The following is a 10,000-nucleotide window of genomic DNA, read 5'->3' as shown; positions in this document are numbered from 1 at the left end:
GCAAGCAAAGCGGGCGCTCTATTACTTGAGCTAATCCCCCATACCAGTAAGTCGATTTTTATAGGGCTCACTAATATCCCTTTAATGAAGGGAGGGAACATTGGTCAACTCTAAGTTGCTTTCAATGTAAAAAAAGGTTGAATTAAAGAAACGAACAATCTAGAACCATCTGTACCGAAATTAGAGTCGGCAGCTTTCTGGAGATCTCTTGTGCTTGCCAATGCTATCACTGAAAGTCAAAGTTTCATCAATATTGATCGGGGATTTAACAAATGCTATCAAAGCTGAGGAAAAAGCGCACCAGCCTTTCGTCACCATGGAGATGAAGGCTTCTTGTGGAATGCGGGTCTAGCATGTAAAATGTTTGGCCTCTACGGATTCCCATAACCAGAAACTGCAGCTGACCGCAACTCTGTTAAGCACTCAAGATTACTTTGGTGAACACAACAGCTCCGCCGAAATGCCAGCTAAACGTTTTGGATAAAGCAAAACAAGAAAGGGTCTTTTCTGGACTTAATACGTAGACTTTTTCACTTCCTAAGCAAACATAACGCCACTAGACCGACAGGTCGAGAAGGAAATCTCCTTAGTAAAGTAGGCAGCTAATTAAAGACCACAGTAGCTTGGAGAAAAACATGAAGGAGGCCTTGGTCCATGTGAGGCTCGAACTCACGACCTTGGCGTTATCAGAGCGTGGTGCTGATAACGCTAAGGTCGTGAGTTCGAACTTCACATGGACCATGGCTTTCTCTGTCTTTTGTTCCGAGGGAGTGTGGTCTTCAAATTTTCTTTCTCGACGTGTGAGTCTCTTGGGGAAATTCTGGCTTCTTACTCGACCTTTATCAGTTTTCATTCAACGACTACGGGACTGAGGACCGCGGTGGCAATTCATTTTACTGGTTGCCCTTAAACATGGTTCATTTATTTATTTTACACTATTTACATAAAATTAACATAGAAAGAAAAATATAGTCACAACACATGGTTACAAGATAAAATAATTGCAGCACAGGGTATAAAATGTGTATGGTGGTCAAAGTAGCGAAGGTTTTCTAGTTGACCACCAGTTTTCATTCAACGACAACGGCACTGCGGGCCGCGTTAGCAGTTCATTTCATTTATTTATGTCACACTATTTACATAAAAGTAACATAGAAAGAAAAATATAGTCACAACACATGGTTACAAGATAAACAAGATAAAATAATTACAGCACAGGTTATAAAATGTGTATGGCCCAGTTTTCATTCAACGACTACAGGACTGCTGACCGCGTTGGCAGTTCATTTCACTGCTTGCCCTTTAATACTTTTCTTTTCTTTCATCCACTTCGGGACTGCGGACCGCTTTGGCAGCATTTTTAAGTAGGACATTTTGGTGGGCCGGGTATTGTGCAATTGCTCGGAGCTTTCCACAAGAAGACTTTTTCACTTCATTAACACGAAAACACGAAAGGTAAGTGTGTTTTTCCAGCAGCTTTGATGGCATTTGTTGAATCCCCGATCAATAATTGACATCTGATGAAACTATTATTATTTCTATTTCAACAATCGTCACTTGGGCACAAAATCGGATACGACCTGTTGTTCAAAAGCACGGTTGCTGAGAGTTTTAGGATCACGTTTGTGTAATTTTCCGTGCTCTTTGACAAACCATAGCGATATTTGGCACCGAAAAGCTTCAGACGAACGTTGTAAGCTTCGTGACATATTCACTTATTTGACAAGTCAGTCAGGTGCTACGCCCGGGGTACGTAATCATATACTCAGGCTGTCATCTCATCGTCCTTTAAAGGAAATGTAATTATTAGCCTGTCACAACTCAGCAAGAGCATATTTAAACACCAGTTTTGAGTAGTTTGGGAGAGAGTTGGCTGCCGGCAACGGCAGAGTGCTGAAGTTCCACGCCAGAATAAAGAAGTTAAAACACTAGCCTTAACACTCAGAGTGACTCCATCAGTGCTAAACTCTTTGTTTAGCTTGTAGCATATTTTTATGTTACTTTTTTTCTTAATGCCCTAACTTTTTTCTTGTATTTATAGAATATTCACACTGTCTCTTTTTCACTTGATAATGACGTCCGAGAACGTCGAAACGTCGTGTATTTTTTAGCCGTGTATTTTTAACCGTTTTTACGAAATTTCTTAAATGTTTTTAAGAAACGTTTTTTCGCATTTTTTTATAGCTAAATGTTTCAAAAAGTCGCTTATTTTTAATGTTTCTTATAGACACCCGAAAAACTCAGTCGGCTTCAACGGGATTGGAACCCATGACCTGTGCGAGGTCGGTGCAATGCTCTATCAGCTGAGCTATGAAGCCACTCAGTTGGGAGGAGATCAATTTGTTGGTGTCATGTGTTGCGATAAAAGTACTAATGAAGGAAAGAAGTTTGTGTTGCTTGAATGTCGTGATAAAGTGCGAGGATCACTTGTGTCTTTCGTGTATAAGCCGCATTTGAAATGTCAATTTCGGAAACTGATTGCGTATCTCGATGCTAGTATATAATTTAAACGTTTTATCGGAATTGCTTCCTGTTAACAGAATGCTGCCCGACAAAATTAAAGGTGACAGAAAGAAATTGTTTCTTGTGTGTTTGTAAGCGATTGCTAAACTCATGCGATGAAAACGATAAACAAAGTTCAGTTAAGACACTGACTCAGTAACATGAACAACTGCATCGCAAGAAAGTTCCAATGGGCAAACTGAACATTATGCACGGGCTTTCGAGAAACTTCCTCCCTGATCGCAGTTTCACTAGTACTTTTCCATCTCTGCCTGGAAACATACGTTCTTTAACAACGCCAAGGGGCCACTTACCCCGATGATAAAAGGCGTCATTAAGAAGACCACTCGCAGAATTAAGGCGCTGTAACACTACGCAATTTCTCTTGCAACTTGTCTCGCAATTTTGTTGCGACACAAGTTGCCCGTTGCGATACAGGTTGCTTGAATTGTATTACACTGGGCAACGTTTCTTGCAACTTGTCTCGCTCGCGACGGTCACAAACAGTGCGGAGGACTGGCACTATAAACAACATAAAAAAAAAAAAAAACGATGAATAGGCCATTTTACACTTCTTTGCTCAGCGACCTAGCCTATGAATGGCTGCGAGGCTGCCGGTGACCTTGCATTGATACAGCCCCCTCTGCTTTTATCATGTAAATTGTGTTGTTGTTATTCAAGAGAAAATGAGTAGACAGGGAGGGAAGCTCAGGGGGTTGGCCGGGATATGTTATGTCCACGAAAGTTATTTTTAGACGAGCGGAAGTCTTTGTTTTAGCAGACGTCTGTCTTCCGAGACGTCCGCATGCAGTCTTGCCTCGCTCTCAGGTTCTTAGTGAAAAGAGAAAATGACGGCGCACGTGGCAGGCTGATGAATATTTATTTTCTTTCAAACATCGCCTTGTATACGGAACCCGCGCCCGCAGTGCGCGCGGCAGTAAAAACCGTGCTATCCTGTCAATCATTTGCCCTTTTACCGGAAACAGGGCATTTCGGTTGTGCGTAAATAACATTGTTGTGGATCTATCCCGTCGAAAGGACGCTACCAAAGTGTTTATTCGCAAAGTCAGCACAACTAAATACATTACTATGGTTTTGCCGTCTTCTTACACTTGATTCGAAAATACCAGCCTGAATTCGTCTTAGAATAGTTAGAAAAAGCACAAATAACAGCCAAAGCAGAACAGCTTACGTTCGAATTCTGCTCGCCGACAACCCAAATTTGTTGACAAAAAAAAATACCACAAAATGTTTTAAATGGTTTCCTGGCCTTCTATTAATAGCGTTCACGTGAATTTTCAATGGGGTATCGGGAAAGAAAAATTGTCAAGCTGATATGTGTCTCGTGTAAACATACATTTTCAAGTAGGAAAAATTTGTATAAGCGCTACAAACCTTTTACTGACCATTACTCGACGGAACTCCCTTTATAAGCTGCAAGGAAGCCGCTGATGAATTTTGCGCAAAAACCTCGGCCCCTAACACCGGAAAGCCAGACTTGGAAAGTTTTTTTAGCGGAAGGCTCACTTCTAAGGAAGAGCTTCTAGAGCTTGCCCTTCCGCAGGTCGCCAGATAGGTGCAAACAAGCTGATTCATGTCCGAAAAGAGTAAGATCTATAAGGTACAGTCAAATTTTGTTTCTTGTATTGTGCGAAAATTTATTCAAAACTTTTCTCTCACTCCCAAATAAGAACTTGCCGTGTCTTGCAATTCTACAGTGAATTACTATTAGGCCAATACGAGAATTAACATCAAAGAGGCACTCCCAGGGGTTTGGGGGAAGAAGAGAACATGGCTTATTTGAACTGGGGAACAGAGGAACAACATCAAAATACTTTAGGGAACAAGGGAAGAAAACCAATATTTAAATTTTAGGGATAAAAAAGCTGGGAACAAGTTTGAAAGTAATTTGAGGAACAAGGAAATACAAGCAAATATTTTAAGGGAACAAGGACCCCTCTCCCAGGAGGGCCTCATTAAATGTTCTGCCTCTTTCATCCAACAGCTCCAACAATTTTTGAATGACTGACACGAAAAGAAGAATCTCTTAGAGAAATAAATTATTTATAATAACACTTTAGCATGCAAAACAATGCTCAGATGCTTACAAGCACCCTCACGCCCGTGTTTGTAAAAAAGCACCATGAGCTATTCCTTGCAGCTGGTGTAGGCAGGGTTTCATACAATGAGATACAATGATTTGCTAGTAGTCTCTCCGCCACAGGGCTTTTGAGGGCTAATTTGACAATACTTGTGTGGGGGACTGTAGCCAGACGGCGTGTTACGCAGTTTACAATTAATTTTTATGGAAGTGAAAGATGCCCCCATCCAGCTTAGGTTAGACCACAACACCGGGGACTACGTCCCCTTTCAACATTGGGCAAAACCAAACCTACTCCATTCTCAGAGGGCACTGGAGAAACAAGCTAAAAGAAAAAACTAGCCTTTATCCAATTCTCCCAAGGTAATCTTTAAAGAATAAGATTATTGAAGAAACACTTTTGAGTGCCAACCCTAAAATAAGTCTTTTAAAACAAGTGCAAACAATATTAATAGTCTTTAAATTCACAAAATGTCTCATATTCAATTAGATTTGGCTGCAATATTCCTTAAAACTAGGCAGAACTATTTGCCATAAAATGTGGAACATTTCCTGCCTATCTAAATATGCCACAAAAGGGCTCCAAAAAGCAACCAGTTAAGTTTTTAGATAAAGATAGTGTCTCTGTGGAGATCTGACACAATACCTAAAAATTAAATAATTTGATGCGATCAAGACATTGAATGAACGATATTGACTGTGAGTCAATTGACGCATGACTCATTGACTCATTTAACTCATAAAACATGCGTTCTCTGAATGAACAAGCAATAAACAAACTGCAGCAATGTATTTTAGGTTCACAAAGTGGGAATGAAAAAAACAATTCCTCATTTGATGTTTCAAATATATGCATTTAAATTAAATTTTCAGTGTCTATTCACTGGTATTGATTTATGTTTCCATGATAAGTTTGAAAGTGAATCTGGCAACCACAGTGCCCTATGAAATGGGAAATAACTTTAACAAACCCTTTAAACTTAAACATTTTACAAGGGACACCATTGTTGATGCCCTGCAAAGAACAAAGAATAAATTGAAAGGAGAGTTGGTCCAGAGTTTATCCACAATGGACAGTTAGTGGCTGCATTCACCAATGTAGAGAACAAACACATCAAGTTTCTTCTCAAGCAACCAAGTGTTCAAGGAGCTATTCAATTTCCAAAGAACACTATGGTTGTGTACCAGTACCTGAGTGAATTCGGGTACCTGGCCTGAAAATGAAACTTGTGGAGCCAAACAACATGTTGAGCTTAGTACTTAAACTGGGTAGATAATTATGTCTACAAGTATTGTCTATTCAACCGAGAGTTTCTCCTAATTTTGTGTACCATTCACTTGTTGGCCATGTTTCCTTAACAAAAAATCGCTAATTCAAGTACAGATTCAAGTCCTTTCAAATCATCAAAGTTACTTTGCGCCACAAGGAACAAACGAAAAAATACAAGCACTGAAGAACAAACTGCTCAAGAATGCACGACTCCTTTTGAAACAGCAGAACAGGATCCTTGAGTCACTAAAAAGGTGCTGCATGTTACGTAGATGTTTGCAGAACGATCGCAAGTTGTGATCATTGAAAAACTCCAGATTTGATAGACGATGATCGTGCAAGACTCGCCAAGCACGTGGAACACCCAACAGGATTATTCGTTGTTTGGCACAGCAGATGAACGAAAAATTGTTCCCCTCACTATTAAGTTCCAACCCGATAAGACCAATCTTGCCCAAATACAACAACAATTTCGAATTCGGCAGCAGGCAAGCTCATCACAAGCCATCGAAGTTGGCATAAATCAGCATAGCGCTTCACCTGAAGTTCGATCACGGTGGACACAAACAAGGGGTGAAAGTACTTTCTAAGGTCAGACGACCAAATGTGATTGACCCAACACTCGTTAGAGCGGCTCAGTTATCAGAGTACTGAACAAACCAAGGGATTTCGTCGTAAAAATGTTCACTCAGCAACGTCTTCTTCTTCTTCTTCTGAATAAAGTTCAAAAGCGATCCTCGTTGTTAATCACATGCTAGCCTTATCCATAAACTGGATAAAGAGGATTGGCAAATTGATTGTCAGAGCAATGCGTCATTTCTGTCTCGCTGAGTTCCAAGAAGCGACAGTCAAGAGAGTCACATGGGAAGGCTGAGCGAATGTCCACAGATCTAACCAATCAGAATGTAAACAATTGGCGTGACATCAAATAGCACAGTTTTTCCCGCTCGCTGAATTCTGATTGGTCAGTTTAAATTTCAGTAGCTCTCGCCGTATGCAAGGCGGACCGAGGTTGGCCTGCATGCGGACGTCTCGGAAGACTTCCGCTCGTCTAAAAATAACTTTCGTGAACATGACATATCCCAAGGGCTGGACCGGGAGCCTCCCTCTCTGTCCCCTCATTTTCTCTTGGTTATTCTAATTAGTCCGTATTAACATTACAAAAGCACGGAGGACTGTATCAAAACAGGGTCACCGGCAGCCTCGCTTGCATTCGTAGGCAGCTACAACGGTGAAATGGTCTATTGTGTTTGTAGAAAAAGAAAATATTTTGCTTTACTGGTAATAGCCGATTTGTCAACTGAAGACGAAAATGGGGACATTCCATCAAGGCGAAATCGCGTTAACTGGGTCAGGCCCTGGATGGCAAGAAGGGAAGAAAGAGGGGTTTTTCACCAACTTGCGAGGGAGCTTGCTATAGAGGATGCTGGCGGATACAGAGATTTCTTTACAGTTAACAGCCAACAGTTCGAGTTTTTATTCAATGCAGTTTCGCACCGAATATCTAAGCAGGATACAAAATTACGATCAAGTATCAAACATGCTGAAAGGCTTGGTGTCACGCTGAGATATTCGGCGATAGGTGAAACCTTCCAAGTCACTAGAGTACTCGTTTAGGATCAGTAGAACTATGATTTTCTCCATTGTCATCGAGTGCGCAGGCTATGCAACACTTTCTTCATCTCCTCTACTATCATATTTAAATTGCTGTGAAAGGGTTTGCGAACCAGCAAATTTTATCTTCTTGTCTTTGTAAACTGCTAACGAAGTATTCTAAAGCGATGGGCGTTCTTTCAACGCTTGAATGAACCCTTCCTTTTCCTCATCTGTCATTTTGGAAGCTGTCGTGAGTTCAGTCGCCATTTTGTCTGCGAATAAAACCTCACGTGCACAAAAAGAGCAATTTGACTGGCCAATGCCATTAAACGTTGCGACATAAGTTGCAGGGAAGGTGTTACAATGCGCAACGTGGAAAAAATTCCTTGCAACGTTGCGGGACGCGTTGCGGAAAGTAGAACTGACTTCTGCTTTTCGCAACGATTGCGGCAACAAAAAAATTGCGAGAAATGTGTGTAGCAGGGTATGTTACACTAGGCAATATTCCGTGCAACTTGTTTCGCAAAAGAAATTGCCTAGTGTAACAGTGCCTTCAGCAACGGTTGCAACGATTTTTTAAGTATTACGTAGTGTAACAACTTGTCTAGCAACGGTTTGCGGAACAAGCCAATCATCATGTTTCTTTAACCTCATGTGATCATCGAAACGGGACAAGTTGCATGAAACGTTGCTCAGTCTAACCCCCTAAAAGAACTTGTTTCGTAACGTGAGAACGTTTGTGGAAATGTCGTTGCGAGACAAGTTGCTCTTAAAATTGCACAGTGTAACAGCGCTTTAAGTCTTAAAACGTCTCCTGCTACCAGATGAATGAATGGCTCACTAAGTCACATTCCAATCACCTAACAAGAACACAGGTTCGTTCTCTTTGGAAATAAGGCTAATCAGCCAATCCAGTGAAGACTGAATAAAATCTCACTCTCGATCAGATCTATAAATAACGCCAATAACAGTGTTCCTTACGTTCGTCCCATTGACTTCGACAAGCCTAAACAGAGTCGTGTCAGCTCGTTGTTGAAATATAAACAATCAGCGAGAAAAACTACACCTCCGCCTGTCCTACCAACCCAAGAATTAAATCCAGGAATATGAGATGAACGACTAGAACCTTCCCCCCATGTTTCACAGATGCAAATAACACAAAATTCGAGCGCAAAATTTCGTAAAAAAATGTCATCAAGCTTGAGAAATGCTCATAGAAGTAGATTTTTATTATTATTATTCAGATTTAAATGATCCTGACTGTCAGCCAACCCCCCATTTAAAGGGGCTATGTCACGCAAATTGTGCAATTTCACGACACCCAAAATGGCCAAAAAGTAGAATCAAACATTGCAATAACCACTTAAAACTGTTGAGGAACATAAAAGAAATACAGCAAAAGGAAGGACAAGAATATGGATGGACAAAAATGAACAAGATTGAAACGGATTGCGTTTGGGTAATCTTGAAAAAAAGTGTGGTCCGACCGTTTTTTAAGTTTACGGCAAATCGCATAGATAAAGGTAGTTTTTGCTCACAATCATCTTGTTTGTGATGCAAGGATAATTTCATCAGTATAGGAATTCCACATTACCATTTTCGAGCTTTTAACGCGTGATCAACTTAAGATTTCCCCTAAATACCCTGATATAATGTGACATAGCCCTCTCAGCCACTTTCTCTATAATTATAAATTCACAATCATGGAGTCAAGAAGAGCCTACTAACAGCGCATGAAATCATGGCAACCCAACAGGCCCTCACGGAAACCGTAGACAAGTGACTCACAACCGCTTACAACACCATATACTAGTCATACTTGTTCATGCTGGTATAGGATTAGAAGTCCTAGCTCGTATCTGCTCGTGCTCCTTCTAAGCTTTTTGATTGGCCCATAGGGCTGCGAGAAAGACGGCCGTTGGCAAAATCAGGATCGGACCGGATCGGACCGGATCGGATTGACAAAACTCGGACCAGATCAATGACAAACTTCCCACTGTGCCTTTCTCTCTGGTGTAGTCGTCTCTTCATTTACTTTTTTCCAGAGGTGATTACAGATTCCGAAGCGGAATTATAAAAGATTCGATGTGACGAATTGTCGTCAATAAGGGAACAAAGGTCTTCTTCTTCAAACATGCATTAAAACTGACAACGATTATTTACTTTCCCCCAGTCCCTGACAATTGTACATTAGCCTGATTTAGCAACAGAACAACCCATCCTCGACCTCTGAATAAGCGCATTTAACTTGATTTGCTTTTCATTGTTAATTTCAGTTTACAGTGTCCTCAATTGGTGTTCCAGCGCTAGCGAACCCCAATGCATGCCTGAAGTCGCAGGATTCGAACCTGGAAATGCTCGATTAATAACCCTTTCAATTAACCACTAGACTATCACATTTTTTAAAATATGTCAATATTTTCTGTTTTTTCGAATGCCGCTGTAAATGTGTATTATCACTCGCTAAGAAACAAGTTTAAACAGGAGAAAATGTCGGTTACCTAACCTCAAGCTTAAAATCAAGCACAAGA

This window comes from Montipora capricornis, chromosome 9, assembly GCF_036669925.1.
Source record: "Montipora capricornis isolate CH-2021 chromosome 9, ASM3666992v2, whole genome shotgun sequence".
Lineage (NCBI taxonomy): Eukaryota > Metazoa > Cnidaria > Anthozoa > Scleractinia > Acroporidae > Montipora > Montipora capricornis.
Note: the sequence above shows the minus strand (reverse complement) of the source record.